Source organism: Amblyomma maculatum, unplaced genomic scaffold, assembly GCF_055883805.1.
Source record: "Amblyomma maculatum isolate TAMU_Amacu unplaced genomic scaffold, ASM5588380v1 scaffold_20, whole genome shotgun sequence".
Taxonomy (NCBI): Eukaryota; Metazoa; Arthropoda; class Arachnida; order Ixodida; family Ixodidae; genus Amblyomma; species Amblyomma maculatum.
This window is the reverse complement of record NW_028146745.1, coordinates 4,020,493-4,039,641: the sequence shown is the minus strand read 5'-3', so window position 1 is coordinate 4,039,641 and position 19,149 is coordinate 4,020,493. Positions and strand designations below refer to the sequence as shown.

Genomic DNA, 19,149 nt, shown 5'->3' with positions numbered 1-19,149 from the left:
CTCCATCTACCCTTATCCATAACTGCTCCCATTCCAAGTCTCTGAATACATCCTCTAAACAAGCTGTGAATAGTACTGGGGAGATTGTGTCTCCTTGCCTAACACCTCTCTTTATTCCAATTTTGTTACTTTCTTTATGCAGAACTATGGTTGCTGTGCAGCCACTATATATATCGTCTCCGAGTAAAAGTAACTGAATCAGCAATCAGTTTTTCGTGTTTATTTAGCATAAATGGATAATGCTTTCAGTCTTGAGAGCTATCTTTTCCGCCACTGCAAATCTGCATGTGTGTGAGCGGGCGTGTGTGCAAATATCTTATGCGCAGGTACTCAATATGTGTGGCCCCGCATAGGGTCAGAACTCAAGTTTTCATTACAATGAGGAAAGCAAACACACGATCCATGCAGCGCGCTGTGAAGAAGCGGGCTCGCCACTCCGAGTCTCTGCGTCGCCTCGAATACCAGCCACCCCACAAAACCACCGGAAGAAAAAGAACGAAAGCAAAAGATTGCGAACGCACAGAACCGGGGCTCGCTCGGCATTCCACGCTTCCCGCCTTTCGTCTGAGCAGCGCGGCAGCGCGATTAAAAAAAAAAAAAAGCGAACTCCGCGATACTCGCGTGAGCGGACGCCGAGACTACGGCTTGGCTACGGCACCCATGTGTCACGTGATTGTTCTCAGAATGCCTGCAAAAATAGAGGCATGCGTCACGTGATTGTGTCACGTGGTCGTGCCCGGACGACCTGCAAAAAAAACTTCTCGGGGAGGCGGCGTTTGGCGACGTCGAGCACGGAAAAAAATACTTCTTTCTGCCAGAAATCTTTAATGTAAGTTCCAAAATGTTTTCATTCCTTTTTTATAAACCCTTTGCGCATACTCACGGAAAATTTTATGTTTCTGAACTGAGCAGTTTTTAACTTACACGCGTTTACCCATTTTTTTAATTTGGTGCACACAGCACGACAAATGTGCTAGGAAGATTTTTCATCGTTTAGCCTTTTTATCACCTAGTTAAGTTCTAAAATGTGATCCTCGATTGTCCGCGGCCTCTTTCCGACCATTTTGCAACAAAGTTCAGATAGTTAAGGCGTTTTTTTTTGCGGAGTTATTGCCAATTATTCAAACGTAAACAACCGTTGGCCTCGCAGCCATAACTGTCAGCTTCAAATATTGAGAGAGGCCTTGTACTGCGTAAAAGCGATGTAGACGCTATTTTTATCTTCCATCAAATGTGTGCGATCGCTCGCTACCTATTTTTTTTATTTATAGCGTTTCTTTGCTGAGCTATTTGCAGCTAGAGCCGGTAATTTGAGGTTGATTGGAATAGTCCATAAGCAACGACTTTTGCGCGTAAAATTATACTGTTTTTTAAGCTTTCCTTTCGAGTAAGCACAGATTGTGATATATCATTTTATTCATGACAATTCGCAGACCCCAACGCATTTGTATCCTCAGTAGGTCAGTACGTATTGTTTAAGTCCCAACGTTTATTTTTGTATTATTTATTGAAGTCCCAAGGCCCAACGGTATTTTTTTTTTACGGAGCCGTGGCAAGTTATGTGGCTCAAGCTAACAATTGGCTGTGAATTAAGTGATTGAAGCTTTCAAACTTAGTCTTCTGTTTTGTTTTTTTCTAAGAACCTTTAGCTTCACAGAGAAACAGCATATTTTGAAATGTGAATTTCAACTATGGAAGTTCTTCGTTTTATTAATGTTTGACATTGCTGACAAGGGTCAGAATTGAAACAGATGATAGGATCGAGTTTTTTGGTAACTTATGGCATGGGATCTAGAGCTGCTAGGAATTCAATTTCTAAGACAGCTTTTCTTCATGAGTATAGGGAAAGTAATGGTATGTTATGGATTTTGAGAAGCATGCATTTAATGAAGTCTTTCTTTTACTGCGTTTACAGCTCGTTTGACAATAATGCTCGCAGTCCAGCTGATGCAATTGTATCGTCACACTGCTTTTGCAGCAAATTTCATCTGCCATCGAGGGAATGCTGCCTGAATATGAGGCAGACAGCGTCATGAATCTGTTGAGGCAGTTTAATCTATCAGCCATGGGTGCCCTGCCCTAAAGCATCCTTCCTGCAAAGGAGACATTGAATTGGTAGGTATCACATGGTGATGTTTTTTGCATTCATGTGTTTGCTTTATAACTGTAAAATTTTTACTGGTTCATGCTCTCTTGCATTTATTGTTTTCTTTTGAGAGTATAAAGGGTGGATGTGTAACAGGCTTCATTAAAGCAAAGCTTGAAACCAGCTCGGGGTTGTTATACGATTCTTGCTGTGTTTTTAGTGCAAGACTGACCTGTTGGTGAATCTTGCTCATAGTCTGCACTAAATAAAATCTTTCATGGCCTCTTCAGAGCTTTAAAACAGGAGATATACTTAGCTGTTTTATTGCAGTAGTACCTACTATTTCTAGTTGAGGCAAAATTGAGTAAACCTGTGTTTTAATAGCTCAGTGACAAACATGGCTTCATAATATAACTGACTGCACTGTGCATATGTGTGCATGTTCATGCTGACGTTCAGTTACTGTTTATTTAGACTGCCTCAGCATATGTACACATACAGTGAAGCTTCACTTGCACAAAGTTCAAGGGACCTTAGAAAAAGTTTGTTAAAATGAAAGCTCATTGGACTGAAATAAATGCGTGGAAGATTGTTTCCATTAGCTTCAAGAAATATAGGTTGTTCAAATCATCTGAGCCCAATTATTTGTCACTGCGCTCATTTGCAAGTGAAGAATGCGTAACCTTTTGCAGCACTTTTGAAAGGACTACAGTGGTTTTGAACTCAATTACTGTGCAAGCTCCTGAGAATCTTGCATATCACAACGGCCTGCTGAGGAGAAAAGGCTTTCATTTTCTCCAAGTAGATCATAATTAACCAAAATGCACGCATTCGCAATTCTTGGAGCTAAAGGGCCTAGTAGGGCGGAAGATCTGGCTTTGACTGGCTATGACTGTACAGCTAATTAAGCGTGCAAAGACAGCTATGGATTCATCTGGTTACAAGCTAGTTTAGACAGCCAATTCACTTTAAAGCTAAATAACAGCCACTTCACGCGATAAAGAAGAGTGGTTCTTAACATAAAAATATGCTACAAAGAGTGCGGACTGTGCTTTTTTAAAGTGCTCAGTATGACGTTGAAGACACAGGATAGCACCTCGAAAAATGTTGAACTGAAATGAGCAATAACTGAAGTTTATTAAAATGAAGGGCGTTTGCATAGTTTTCAATAGAGCTTCAGTGGGGGGATTCAATGAAGTTCGTACAACTGAATACTTCGTCAAAGTGACGTTCGTTCAAGTGGTATTCTGTATTTTTGTGACTAAACGAGAACATTTACTTTGCTCAAAGCAACATATACACAAATATTTACTTTCTTGCTAGCCACCAAGATTTGCAATTAACTTCTGAACTCATTTTATTCACAACCTAAAAAAATGCATCATTAACCCTAAATAGTTACTACCAATAACAAAATTAAGTAATATTTTGATATTTATCTGTTAGGAGAACATTTTGTTTAATTGTTTTGTGTGTTTTTGAGTTCTGCAAACATGAGGGGGCTTGTTACAGAAGGGGTGGGCTGCAAGACGAAGGATAGTATGAGTGTAGCGGCCCTTTTATTTTTATCAAATAATAATGCATCCTATCATGTAAAACGAATGCCTTTACAGCCTGCTAAAAATGTTCTTTTTAAATTGCATGTTTGGGTTATGCCTGGATAAACATAGATGGCAGAGAGAGATCTTTCTGCCATGGGGTGTGAATTGTATTTTGTGCAGAAAGCCAGAGGCTGTCGAACATGTGTTTATAGATTGTTGATTGGGCTTTTTGGGGTCAATATCCTACAGTGAACTTTGCTCAAAGATGTCCCTTTAAACCCCCATGGAATTTGGTTCTCAGGTGTTGAAAATTACAACAGTGTTCTGTAAGATGTGATAATGCTATTAAGCTTGCATAGCGCATGGAAGCGCCGAATGGCTGTTTGCCATGCTGATCATTATTATAAGACCTATCCGAGAGTATAATGAGGGTTTTGTCCAACAGATGATGTTTTGAAAGCTCAGCCATGTGTACCTGTGTTTATCAATGTATTTGAAAAAGTGATCAGTTTGAATGTGATAATTAGAGGTATTGTATCTAAACTAGCTCTCGGCCAGCCTGTACTGTTTGAGAAAAAGCAACAGTGACAAGAAGGGTGTTTTGCTAGAGCTTTTAAGGCTCTTAAATCTGTGCAGCTCTGCTTTAGTGCATGCATTGTCTCCTATACATGGCTAGTTAAATGATTTCTGTTCATTTTATTACAAAAAGTCATTCTAAATCTTTAGATAAGCTTGCTCGCCTCTATTGTTTGTTTGCATGGTGTTCACGCCTGCTATAGCTGGAAATGATGCAGTATTAGTTACAAGTAAATAAATAAAAGGAGCAGCAACTACATTTCCTTCGTCCGCACATTTTTAAGAGAAACGTACATGGGCTCATTAGATTTTAGCATTGTTTGCAACTGTGATAGGGAAAGATCTTCCTGTCATCGCATAGAAATTTTTCAGAAACTTCTGAAATAGTTTGATACCTGGTGGTGTGGAGGTTGACTTCCCAGACAGTAATGTATTCCTATAGTACCGTATGCATGCACAATAGATAAACGTAACCCCTTGCATATATCACTGAATCTTCCACTCTAGAGGAGAATTTTGTGCACAAGCATTTTACTGTAGTTTGCCTCTGTGGAGCATTGTATTTCTAATTCTGGGCTTCACCTTTTATGCTGTTACTCAGCAACATATGAAGTATTCCTTGTTTGTATCTGTTACTTGTGCATTTGACTTTTCGTTTTTTTATCCAAAAGAACTTTCTTCCTGCTGTTCTGACTAGTGTTCTCGTATGCATATGCAGTCCTCTTGATGCTTCATTGGGCCATATCAGGAGACTCCCTGTTGCCGTGGTCTGTGCCGACAAGTAAAAACTAGGCAACCTGACTTCCGGGACAAGTAGCGGTGGGACGTAGCTGCGTGGTTCCTTCAGCATCCATGTGGATTTCTTATAAAAGACAGGTATTTCTCCTAAATTTGACTTTCATATGTGATCAAGATTTTACCTTGGTGACAAGCTCTTGAAGGAAAGGAGTGACATGAATGGCACTTTCTTAATTTCTTACTCTCGGGAATACACTATTACGACTTGTTAACTTCATATGTAGCAAAAATTATGTGTGACTGCATATTCCAGCAGTAGGCTGCATGATTTTTTAAGGATGAAATAATTTAGCTCCTATTGTCGGTAGCCTACAATTGACGAGCCAAAGCGGGCAATGCTAGGTACCAAAAAGTGATTATGCGGGGGCCGGGTGGGTTTTAATGAGACAAGCTCTCCACATTTTAAGCCTTTGTGCAGGGCCAACGTGTCTCCCAGAATGTGTCTTGGACACATGCAAGTCTTGTATCCTCAAAAGGACCTCATCTAAATTTAAACAAAAGTAGTGCCAACCTATTTTGAGTACTACCAGTTCAGCAGTAAGCTCAAAATTGAAGCAAAAAGGCATTCATGTCCTGTGCGATGTCAGTGCACGTTAAAGAGCCCCAGCTCGTCGAACGCTCTGAAGTCCTCCTCTACGGCATCTCTCATAGCCTGGGCTGCTTTGGTATGTTAAACCACATAAACCAAACCAGTCATTTTTTACCACCCCATCTGACTTGTCTTTCCACGTATCACCAAAAGATAGTGCCTACATAAGACTTGCCACTATTCCTGAGATTACCTAGATTATTATGTATTTATCTATTTTATGATTATGTAATTTTCCTCAGTGGAGCATTGAGTTTCCAATTATGGGCTTCTCTTTTCATGCTGTCACTCAGCAAACATATGAAATACTCCTCCTATGTTTCTTTTACTTGTGCATTTGACTTTTCCTTTATTATTCATAAAATCTTTCTTCCTGCTGTTCTGACTAGTGTTCTCATATGCTCATGCAGTCCTCTTATTGTTTCATTTGACCATATCTGGAGACTCCCTGTTGCCGTGGTCTGTGCCGACAAGTAACAAGATAACCTGACTTCCCGGACAAGTAGCAGTGGGACGTAGCAGCATAGTTTCTTCAGCATCCCTGTGGACTTCTTATAGTTGAAAGGTATTCTAAATTTTGCTTTCATATGTGCTAATGATTTTACCTTGGTGACAAGCTCTTGAAAGGAAAAGATGGGCGTGAGTGGCACTTTCTTATTTTCTTACTCTCTGGAAATACACTATTGAGACTTGTTACCTGCATATGTAGCAAAAAGTATGTGTGACTGCATATTGTAGGGTAACTATAATATACTTAATCATTCCCTATTATTGCTCTTGTATTCACCTAGGTGCTTGGTGTAGCTGGTCTCTTTCAGTAATTAGGTGTGTGTGTTATCTTGCTATGGCACACATAGGCATCACTCAGGAAAAATAGGAGCAAACAGGCACAGTGGCATCACTTGCTGGTAGCATGCACCAAAATGTATGTATACATACTGATACGCTGCCACTGATGTGTATTTGCTTGATGTAGCAAATGGCAGAGGAGAGAGTTTACTATAGATTAACGCTCTGGTGACCAAGCATACTGGCGTGTAAATTTCACTCCTTTGTTTCCTGGGCCCCTATTGTGATAAACTAATGTCGAATGATATAGAGGATCAAAAGAAATACAACTAAATACAGCAATAGTCTTTATCTCCTGAGGGTGTTTTGCAGGTACTACTTTGTACAGAAAGGGGTTGGAAACCAGTTAGCATATTTTGAGGAAAAAGAGGCATCTGAGTGAAGAGAGATGTGTGTGATGCTAGCACAAAGTATGTGAAATTGGCAGAAAAATTTTGAGCATGCATATTTCTTTTCTAGGTGACACCATGATAAATTTTGATATGGCTGCTACATCAAACACACAATGTTGTTGCCATCGGAAACCAAGTGTTTCTGTGTCAGGCGTTTGTGCAATAAATGAAGGTATGAATTTGCACCTGATTCTTTCACCACTCTCACTTTTCACGAAATATTACACACATGTGAACAGTGAGTAAAATACACATTATTATTGGACACTTGAAATATAGTTAGCGTAACACAAGATATTAATACTTTGTATGAACACGATTTTTTAAAATAACGGTGGCCAATTATCGAAACACAGTCGTTAGTGTCCATATACGCTATCAATAGGCTAATCATAGGATGTATAAATACGTTCTATGTAAATACATTCTATTCAATCACGGTGGCGAATTGTCGGAAGGGAGATCATATATAGATCATATGTGTTCTAAAGACTTTCTTTTGATGGCCGATAGCTTCTATGATCATAATGTCTAAAGACATCGCATAAAGTGATCATAGACATTTTTGTAAGGGAAACCTTCGCTGGATCATGGAAAAGCAAGAGACTTCCAGAAACCCATTTATTTCTGCTTTATTGATTATGCGAAAGCGTTTGACTGTGTATATCACAGCAGATTGTGGCAAGCTCTCCAAGAGATGGGAGTTCCAATTCACCTCATCTGTCTCCTCAGGAACCTGTATGAAGGGCAAGAGGCCACAGTCAGAACTGGGCATGGTCTTACTGATTGGTTTCCAATTGAGAAAGGAGTGAGGCAAGGCTGCATACTGTCGCCCTGCTTATTTAACCTATATGCAGAGTGCATCATGAGGAAAGCCGATCTGGACGAGTCTTCAGCTGGAGTGAAGATTGCTGGAAAATGTATCAACAACCTTAGATATGCGGATAATACCACTTTAATGGCAGAAAGTGTAGCGGAACTCAAGAGACTTCTGATGCGCGTACAAGAAGAGTGAGAAGTTTGGGCTTAAACTGAACATTAAAAAGACAAAGATCATGGCGTCTTGCCCTATCAAGTCCTGGAGCGTCAAGGGACAAGAAGTGGAAGCTGTGAGAGATTTTCTCTTCTTGGGCTCCAAGATTACCTCGGCAGGAGACTGCAGCCATGAAATTAGGAGACGCCTGCTTCTGGGAAAGAGAGCAATGGTCAGCCTTGACCGCCAAGTAAAGAACAGAGACATTCGTCGGCCAACCAAGATCCGTATAACTCGTGCTATGGTCTTTCCAGTTGTGATGTATGGATGCGAGAGTTGGACTGTGAAAAAGGCTGACCGCCGAAGAATTGACGGGGTTGAATTGTGGTGCTGGCGAAGACTCTTGAGAGTTCCTTGGACTGCCAGAAGATCAAATCAGTCAATATTGTCGACCATAAACCCTGACTGCTCATTGGAGGGTCAAATTCTAAAGTTAAAGCTCAGCTACTTTGGTCATCTGATGAGAAGAGAGGAGTCGCTGGAGAAAGATTTGTTTGGGAAAGGTTGAGGGTCGGCGGAGAAGGGGTAGGCAGCGAACGCGATGGTTAGATGGCATCCTCGAGGCACTGCAGATGAAGTTATGTTATGTTAGGAAAATAGTGAGAGAACGGAAAGCGTGGCTTGACATGGTCAATAAGGCAACGAAGAGTCGGACACGACTGAACGACTGAACTGAACTGATTCCATAATTGGTAGCTTTCCTGGGTTGCGCTGGTTCAGTCCTCACATTTTTTTTTAGCTGTATGCTGGAACCTTCGACCATATAATTCCTTTTTGAATGTTCCTTTCAGCATTTGTGATTTTAACGCCTAGTAAATGTCGCCATAGCAGATTCTCGTCTTGTATCCCTACTGCAAACATATATATATATATATATATATATATATATTGTGAGCGCAACGCGTGAACTTTCACCTCTTTCATCTGTATAGATCCATCATCATTATCATCATCATCGCTGACTGCTGCTCGGAGCGTCGCGCGCTGTGTGCCAGCTGGCTCTGGAATAGAACAGACGTTTTGTGCAAGTGCTGTCTCACAAGTGGCGGAGGTGCGATTCGTATTCCCCACCTCTCGCTTTAGACCCGCCTACCGTTCTCCCTGGAGCTCCGTTCAGGCCTTCGCTTGCGTCCACGGTCCTGTGCTATGGATGAGGGCAACGGTGCTCGCTCACCCCCGGCGTCTCCTCCTACTGCGGCTGCCCCTGCCTGGACTGTCACCAGCCGCCAGCGCGATCCCCAAATCTTTGCTGGCCTTCGCGGTGAAGATGTCGACGACTGGCTCGACAACTACAACAGGGTCAGTGCATTTAACCGCTGGGATGACGCTCATAAACTGCTAAACGTCGTCTTCTACTTGGCTGACGTCGCCAAAACCTGGTTCCTCAATCACGAGGATGACATCGCTGACTGGCCTACATTCACGGACCAGCTAAAGAAAATTTTCGGCACTCCGGCTGGTCGCTCAGAGCAGGCAAAGAAAAAACTTGAAGCTCGTCTCCAGCAGCCCGGCGAGTCCTATACGTCGTACATCGAGGACGTTCTGGCCCTTTGTCGCCGTGTCGACGCTGCTATGCCTGAATCTGAGCGTGTTCGCCACTTAATTAAGGGCATCAACACTGCTGCTATCAATGCCTTCGTGTTTAAAAACCCGTCGTCCGTATCTGACATCACATCCACATGTCAACGTCTGGACCAGCTACAGTCCTGCCGCCTCGTGCAAGACCCCAGTGATGGTGGCTCCCTCATAGATGGAAATTTGCGGTCCCTAATCCGCACCATGATCCGGGAGGAGCTCTACGGCCTCACCAACCCCTCTGCAGTATCTCCAACTCTTCCGCCAGCAACGGTGAATTTGCGCAGCATCATCAAAGATGAACTGACGAATTTCAACTGCACTGTGGCACCTGCCCCACCTCCCATTGCCTCCCAACCTCCCTCGCCGCCTCCCAACGCCCCCCAACATTCCTTGCCAACCTATGCCGAGATTACTTCACGGCAACCCACTCCGCCTTCCCCGACTTGTTCGGCACCCGTGTGCGGTCACGTCGCGGCAATGGCACCATATCCTACAGTGCATCGTCCTGTTACAGCCTGGCGCCCCTCCCGCCCTGTGTGCTACTATTGTGGGATACGTGGCCACATTGCCCGTGTCTGTCGCCGCCGCCAACAAGACGAGCAACGGGGTTATGCTCCCTTTGAACGTGCCCGCGTGCGCCAGCCTGATGATTCTGCACTGCCCTACTCAGACTTTTACCGGCGTTCTTCCTCTCCTCCGAATTCCACCAATGTTTCACGGCCCTCGCGTCCTTCCCGACGCCGATCCCCTTCGCCTTTTCGCCGCACGTCACCGCTTCGTCCTGCCTCGCAACCCTTCCAACCTATAACGGAAAACTAACCGAAGCAGTTTTTGGAGGGAAAGCTGCTTCGAGTTCGAAATCTACAATTCCTCCTGGGCGACCGTCGAATATGTTAGTAGTGATTGTTGAAGGATTGTACGTTGAGGCCCTCATCGACACCGGCGCCGCTTATTCCGTCATGCATTTCTCTCTGTGTTCTCATCTGCGCAAAGTTATAACGCCATACATCGGTCCGCCACTTCGTGGAGCTAATGGAACTCTTATGAAACCCACCGGCCAATGCACAGCACGTGTCCTCATCGATAACCAGCGGCATCATATCGAATTTATTGTGCTCCCCACGTGCGTTCATCTCATGATATTGGGGTGGGATTTCTTATCGTCGGCGTCCGCCCTCATCTCTTGCCGTGAGCGCCTTATTCATCTTGCGGACCCCGATACATTACCGACTTCTGATTGTTCACCACCACACGTGTTCGCAGCAGTTGATTTCGTTTTGCCCCCAGGACGCGAGCAGCTGATCATCGTGGCATTGGACTACCCTCTCGATGGCGAAGCCTTCGTTATGCCCGCTCCTCGGTGGACCTCCGACGGCCTAGCTCTTGCCTCGTGCCTCACCTCCTTCACCCGCGGTTGCGCGGTCGTTGCGGCCCTTAATACAACTCTCCAGCCGTTCTTACTGCCCAGAGGAGCCACAGTTGGGTTTATTTTTGACTGCGATCCCGTTCCCCTCAACACACTTTCCAGCGCACCACCGCCTCCTGCCAAGCCTCAATTTCCGACATCCTCTGCGCTCGCAGCCGCCATCAGCCCTGACCTTACATCCGAGCAGTCCACAGCTCTGCTAGACGTCCTCCTGCGGCACCGAGAGTCTTTTGATGTGTGCGCCTCAGCGTTGGGGAAGACCTCCGTCACCTCTCATCGCATAGAGACGGACGGCTCTGCTATTGTTCGACGAAGGCCGTATCGCGTTTCAGCAGCAGAACGCAAAATCATTGAGGAGCAAGTTGCTGACATGCTTGCTCGAAATGTCATCCGACCATCCACGAGCTCTTGGTCCTCACCTGTGGTCCTCGTTCGCAAAAAAAGATGGCTCAGTCCGCTTCTGCGTGGATTACCGGGCACTTAACAAGATCACGCGCAAGGATGTTTACCCTTTGCCTCGTATTGATGACGCATTAGACTGTCTTCAAGGCGCTGAGTATTTCTCCAGTCTCGATCTCCGCTCGGGATACTGGCAAATTCCTATGCACGATGCAGACAAGGACAAGACTGCCTTTTCTACCCCCGACGGTCTCTACGAATTTAACGTGATGCCTTTCGGACTCTGCAATGCGCCGGCCACCTTTGAGCGCATGATTGATACCGTGCTTCGCGGCATGAAATGGAAAACATGCCTATGTTATCTCGACGACATCATTGTCTTCTCGTCAAACTTCACTCAGCACTTGCAGCGTCTCACTGATGTCCTCACGTCCCTTGCCCAGGCGGGGCTTCAGCTGAATACCAAGAAGTGCCACTTTGCCAGTAAGACCATCAAAGTACTCGGCCATGTCGTCAGTAAGGCAGGAATCCAGCCTGATCCCGAAAAAATTACGGCTGTCGTTAATTTTCCTCGGCCCCAACGTCAGAAAGATCTTCGCAGCTTCCTTGGCTTAGCCTCCTACTTCCGCCGTTTTATTCGGAACTTTGCAACAATTGCTGCCCCGCTACACAAGCTCGTGTCTTCCCAAGTGGTTTACACCTGGTCCACTGAATGTGAAGACGCCTTCAAAGCTCTCAAGCAGGCACTCACTTCCACCCCTGTGCTTCGCCATTTTGACGCTGACGCGCCCACCATACTTCACACAGACGCCAGTGGCCACGGTATTGGCGCGGTTCTCTTGCAACGCAACGCAGTGTCTGAAGAGCAAGTTGTCGCATACGCCAGTCGTACGCTTACTGCAGCTGAGCGTAATTATACTATTACCGAGCAAGAGTGCCTCGCTGTTGTTTGGTCGGTTCAAAAATTTCGACCTTATTTGTATGGCCGCCACTTCACCATTGTCACAGACCATCACGCACTCTGTTGGCTGTCATCGCTGAAGAACTTATCGGGTCGACTGGGTCGCTGGGTACTACGTCTTCAAGAATACACCTTCACCATCACTTATAAATCTGGGCGAAAACACCTCGACGCTGACGCCCTCTCCCGCTGCCCATTGCTACCTACTGACGCGGCCCCACATACGGTCTCCTCTCCCTGCTGCCATCCGAGTCAGCCTTCTTCTGGCCACCTGAATGTTGCACCCATCACTATAGCTCCACTCGACAACAATGCTGATTTCTCGTCCCTGCAGCTGACTGACCCTTACTGCCGCACAATCATCGCTCGCCTCCGTGGAGAATCAGTTGTCCCAAACAGTCGCTTGCGCCGTCAGCTTCGTCGGTTCCGATTTCACCATGGAACACTTTACCGCGACGTTTATCACCCTACGGGTCAACGCTGGGTACCCGTTGCCCCTCGCTCCCTTCGTTTTAAAATTATGGAGGCTTACCACGACGACCCCACTGCTGGACATTTAGGCCACTTTAAAACTTACGACCGTATCAAGAGCCGCTACTTCTGGCCTGGGCTTTCTGCCAGCGTCGCCAAATACATTTCATCATGTCCGTCTTGCCAGCATCGCAAGCGTTCAACATCCCCTCCTGCTGGCCTACTGCAACCTCTACCTTGCCCATCTGTGCCTTTTGACACCGTCGCCATTGACTTATTTGGTCCTCTCCCTTTGACGTCAGACGGCAACCGTTTTGTTGTCACTGCCATCGACCATCTAACGCGGTACGCTGAAACCGCACCTCTTCGCTCCGGTGCCGCCTCTGAAGTCGCCGATTTTTTCCTGCGTGCGATAGTTTTGCGTCATGGTGCTCCTCGTATTCTCATTAGCGACCGTGGAAAGACATTTCTTTCTCAAGTCCTTGAGGAAGTACTGCGCGCAGCCAACACCGTCCATAAGACTTCTTCTAGCTACCACCCTCAGACCAACGGACTCATCGAGCGGTTTCATCGCACTTTGTCCGACATGATATCCATGTATATCGCTCCTGATCACCGGAACTGGGACAACGTTTTACCTTTCGTCACCTACGCCTACAATTCCGCTGTTCAGCGCACTACTGGTTATAGCCCTTTCTTTTTAGTTTATGGCCGTCAACCATCGACAGTACTGGACACTACTTTCTTCTCTGCTCCCTCTACGTCTGAATCTCTGGGAGAAGAGTTTGCCACTCGTATGGCCCAGTGTCGCCAACTTGCCCGTTTGAACACTGAAGATGCTCAACAGGAACGCAAAGCCCTGTATGATCAACGCCATCGAACTCCCTGCTTTTACCCCGGTGATGAAGTTCTCCTGTGGACACCAATCCGCATTCCTGGCCTATGTGAGAAGTTTCTCCATCGTTACATTGGCCCTTATACAGTACTCCAACAAACGTCTCCGGTGAACTATCGCGTTATTCCCTCGCACACCGTCGCAGATCGACGTCGTCGCTCCGAAGAGATCGTCCACGCCTCGCGCATGAAGCCCTATGCCCGTCGTCCCTCATCCCTGTAATCAGCGACCAGGGTGGCCGCTCTTTTGTCGGGGGGATTTGTGTGAGCGCAACGCGTGAACTTTCACCTCTTTCATCTGTATAGATCCATCATCATTATCATCATCATCGCTGACTGCTGCTCGGAGCGTCGCGCGCTGTGTGCCAGCTGGCTCTGGAATAGAACAGACGTTTTGTGCAAGTGCTGTCTCACAATATATATATATATATATATATATATATATATATATATATATATATATATATATATATATATGTTTACTGGGCTGACTTGGGCCCACAAAACAAAACGGCTTCATCAATAGTAGCAATCGTGCTCATCAGTCGTCGTACTATGAATGCACGTTCTTCAGAAACATCTAAAGAGATCAGCGAAGGCATACTACAAAAATCAGAAAAATGGACAGGCGATGCGGCGGCTACGAACCGTGCGAGCAAAAGGTAATTCAAAATTACAGTGGTGGCCATGTAAGCACTCAAGAACTGTAGTGAAGCGCTATTCATTTGGCAGCTGACGGAGCCCATGATCACAGAAAAAGGCACGCCATGGTGATCCTGAGGCAAGCGAATAGCGCTGAGTTGCCGAAATCGATAGCCCTCCACAACACGGATTGCACGCCAGCTTTGATTGTCATTTGAGGGAGCATGCTATTGGACCGAAGGCGATGGCCGGGCGCGCCAATCGGGACGCTGGAACCGTCCGGCTGAACGGCAGTCAGCAAAATGATCGTACAACACCCCTTCCGCACCACGTCTGCAAGCGGACAGAAAAAGTGCGCCCGCACACGTGCGGAGCGGGTCTAAAAAGCAACCGTACAGCGGCCTTAAGCGTTGTGTTCGAAATGCTGTGCTCGTCTGTTCTGTTGTGACTGGAGCAGTGCTCGCTAATGGACAGGCCCGCACCACTCTTCGCGCACCACTCGCCGCCTGCCTGCGCTCAGCGGGACGCCCCCCCCCCCCCCCCGGCGGGCTCCCTCACTCTCCTCTAGTTCCAGGAAGCAAGCCCCATCCCCATCTCCGACCTCCGTTCCCTCCCTTCTTCATCCGGCAGTTCGGCTTACGCCTCGGCACACGCTGGTCGCACCCTATTGTCTGGTGAATAAACAAAGTTAACAGTTTAACAGTAGCGCGTACGTCTTTTCTACATCGACGACGCGAAAAACACGACAGTAAGACAATTCGTTCGGCGAGTTGGGTCCTGAATTCTATCAATACAGCGCAACTGAGAGATTGTAAAAGTGATTGCTTTGCAATTGCATGAAACATTTGGTAAGATTTGAGGAGGTTCACCTTGATTGCTAAAGAAATGATCTGTAAAATTCAAAAGTTTTATTCTAAGTTGCAACAACTGAAACGTGGGAGCAGGCTGCCGAAGGCCTCAGGCAAAAATGCAACTTCCCGAACTGGGTTGGCGTAGTCGATGTCAAACATGTATAGATTCAGGCACCTCCACACTCAGGATGCGTCTACTACAACTACTAGGTTTATAGTTCTTTGTTTCCGTTCAGTAAGTGTTGCCTGTACTTAGTTACAAAACATCCTGGTTACAAGGCACATACTCCAATTTACTCATGGCGGTTGCGGATATCGACCTGAAGTATGTGGCCATTGATGTGGGGGCATACGGCCGCCAAAGCAATGGGGGACCACTGAGTGTTTCATGCTTTGGCAAGTGCATGGACCTTGGATGCCATGGGCTCCCTATCCCAGCAAATCTGCCAGGCGTCAATACCCTGGCACCCCACGTATTTGAGGGGATGAAGCCTCCCAGCTTCGTCCCGACATTCTGCGCCATTATTCTTGCAGGGGTCAAAGTGAGGAAAAGCGAATCCTCAATTATCGGCTAAGCAGAGCGAGGTGAATATGGGGCTCAACACTTTCAACTTTAAAAAAAGGTTAGTAGTCGTGTAAATTTTATTGTTTCCTATCCAAATTTCAGGAGGTGTGGGAAACCACTATCGGGATTATGGCGTCCAGGTCCCGGATTTTCCACCGCATCATAAATCGTCTCCCACACAAGGTAGATTCCATTACCATGGCTTGCTGCGTGCTATACAGTTTTCTGCTGGATGAAGCTACCTACGTGTCAACCACTTGTGAAGAAGAGGAGCACAAATGGAAATGGATGAGGCCTGATAAACCTGCAGCCGCCAACTGGACACAATTACAGCCGGTCAGCCGCCGACACGCTAGTGTTATTTTGTGCTTACATCACCAGTGGTGACAGTGCTACGCCATGGCAGCGAGCTTCTGCTGGTCTGTGGTTGTGATGTGTGGAAGACGTCCATTTTGTTTTACTGTACGTGAAACGATACCTTTTTTTTTCTGCATCAGATAAAGAACATTTTATACAAAAAACAGTTGTTAATTTGAGGACTTCCAATGATTAGGTTAGTTTATGTTAGGGTCTCCAAAGATTAGGTTAGTAGGATACATACACCCAGCGTAGTATACACAAGATTTGCCATCTCTATCCTAAGATGGTTTTCCATCTCTCTTGATACCCTTACCCATTTGAGGTTTTTTTCAGTACATGTACGGCGGTGGTTTTCCGTCTCACAAGGTCTTTGCTGTGCCGGTACGGTTTCAATCCTCTGAAATTTCGCGCCCTAATAGCGATACATACGCACTGGGAGGTGCGACCACCTCCTGATGCTTACAAGAAACGCTTGAAATTTATGGCCCTGCCTTTTTGCGAAGATAAACAGAAGTAATTTCTAGCTACAGCGTTTCGCCCAGCCTGCGGCAATGCCGCTCTTTCGCGGTTTTTGTTTCGCCACGTGATCGCAACGAAGGCGCGAAACTTGATTTCTATCTTTATGGGCGCTTCCGTGCAGGGGTTAGCCAGAACTGATTCCTATCTGTAGCTTGTCGCCTGGTCGGCGGCAACACCGTGGCATGGTTTCGGCTCAACCCCCCCTCCCTCCGCCCGTGATCACAACGGAGGAGCGCTAACTTGATTTTTATCTCTACGGCCATGCCCGTGCAGGAGCCACAGAAACCGATTTCCATGTTTATTGAGCTGTTGTTACGTTGTTTGTCATCGAGGCTTGAGAGGTATTTCTGCTCCTTTTTTACTGAGGTTCCTGAGTTTGCATTGCCGAGCAACGTTAAATTCAAAATATGGCTCCTAATATATTTCCAAAACTTTCCCTTGACTTTACTCATATTGAACTTTCAAAATCCGCCGTTTTTCAATGAAGGATTTAAACAAAAGCTCAACCCTCAAAGGTTTAACATAGTTGCATGTAAGGACAACACAACATGCTTTGTGTCGTCCATTGGCTGCTAATAAGCAATTGCACTTCCACTGCCTCAGTTGGAGCAACAACAGATTCGAATTAAGCTGAACGCTTTTTTTGGCCGATTTCCAACAGGCTGTGGGCGCGTAGGAAAAATGACTGTGCCTGTGGCACTCTAGGAGCATTTGACTTTGTCTGTGGCACACCAGACACGGCATATATGTCTTCTACAGATAATAAATTATTTTGCAGTATCTCTGGACAATCTTCATCCTGGCCCGTTTCACATCGATTGTCTCCTGGTGCCTCTTGTTCTTCATCAATGGTCGACTGCTGTGCATCCGCAGTTTGGATATTTCCATGGGCTCTGCAAGTAAACCAGTCTTAGTCGCAGTTTTGTGCGGCTTCGTGTTTCAAGATGAATTGAAAGCTCGCCCACAACCATCTCTAACTAAACAAAAATAACACCAACATGACCCAACTGGCGCCAAGTAGACGACAGGTGCACCGAACCCCCTTACACTGCAGCATCCAAGCAGGCGATCGTATATTACTTTCTGTAAACCGAAGTTACAGTTGCTCGCATACGAGATTGTTTGCGCTAAGATAATAGGTATGTGCAAATTTTGTTTTAGGTAGAAATGTAAAAAAAGAAGCCAATTGCATGTCGGCACTCACGAGGTGATTTCTTTCACCAGCAGCACATCCCTTCTACAGCGTTGTACGTAGTTTCCAACCTGAACCCTCAACACTCATTAAACTCTAACCCCATCCTCATTTCGCGGAGTCCACGGCAGAAGCAAACTTTGGACATATGCGGGAATTCTTGTTTGTGAAATAAGGTAACTATCATAGTCAGTTCAGTCGTTCAGTCGTGTCCGACTCTTCGTGACCCTATGGACCATGTCACGCCACGCTTTCCGGTCTCTTACTATCTTCCTAACATCACATAACTTCATCTGCAGTGCCTCGAAGATGCCGTCTAACCATCGCGTTTGCTGCCTACCCCTTCTCCGGCGACCCTCAACCTTTCCCAACATCAAATCTTTCTCCAGCGACTCCTCTTCTCATCAGATGACCAAAGTAGCTGAGCTTTAACTTTAGAATTTGACCCTCCAATGAGCAGTCAGGGTTTATGGTCGACAATATCGACTGATTTGATCTTCTGGCAGTCCAAGAAACTCTCAAGAGTCTTCGCCAAACTCTCTTAACATATTAGTAATGTGCTTCTGATTGCATCTTTAAATATTTACGCATGAGCCCATAGATTCTGGCCTCCACGAAAATCCCTAGATGAAGCCCAAAACAAGTCCGAGGTCACAACTTGTAGGTAAGACTTCTGAAGAAAAAGAAAATATGCGAAATAAATATTTTTACTGAAGAATAAAAAGCTATTAGTGATAACTGTCATAAGCATGCATACAAGTGTGCAGCCCCACAACGAATAGCAGAAGACATGAGGATGATATCTTGTTATGAAGTCAGCGGGAAATGGTTGGCACACCAGGAAGCTCCTTTCGAAATTAATAATAAAAATTCATTTTAAAGAATTTACGGCACCCAAAGAGCTCAAATGCTTTTGGAATATATTTTCAAGTGTGTGGAGGTAAGTCCAATAATTCGTTTATGCTCAAATTATAGCTGTCGTGAACCCTTTAAAGGACACCTCCGACAATTTTTCTATGCTAACAGATATCTACAGACGTTCTTCTGAATATCAAGATTACGTGTTCCAAAAAGCACAGTTAAGGATGCTTTACTTTCCCTGAAAGTATAATTAAATATAGCTCTCTGGGACCAGCGACTCGATGTTCCAGACAGGAACTTTTTACAGCCAACACTCTGCTTGTTGACGTCAGAGTCATGCAGAGATTTTTTAACAAAAGACGGCGACTGTGTGAGAGCCCTACTGGGTGTGGATTGTGTGGTGTGGGGTCGCCTTCGCCTGTAAGATCCTCTGCGGTGCTACTGGAACGGCGCAGGGTGACGGCGCTGCTACACAGAAACATCCTGCTACGACGCAGACAAGGCCGAAAGCTTGCTTGCAAACAGAATAGATTTCGTAATCACTGTCTCGTTGTCTGGTAGTTTCA

The 19,149-nt window shown here is 45.7% G+C and overlaps 1 long non-coding RNA gene and 1 pseudogene across 1 annotated transcript; both read left to right on the top strand.

Moving 5' to 3' along the window:
- The first annotated feature begins 756 nt into the window (after positions 1–756).
- On the top strand, positions 757–7,006 carry LOC146171536 (uncharacterized). Its single transcript, XR_014702854.1, has 4 exons — positions 757–829; positions 1,979–2,115; positions 4,922–6,155; positions 6,899–7,006. It is a non-coding gene; the product is annotated as an uncharacterized LOC146171536 (long non-coding RNA).
- An 8,379-nt stretch (positions 7,007–15,385) lies between these two features.
- Positions 15,386–15,943, top strand: LOC146171535 (uncharacterized; annotated as a pseudogene).
- The last annotated feature ends 3,206 nt before the right edge of the window (positions 15,944–19,149 follow it).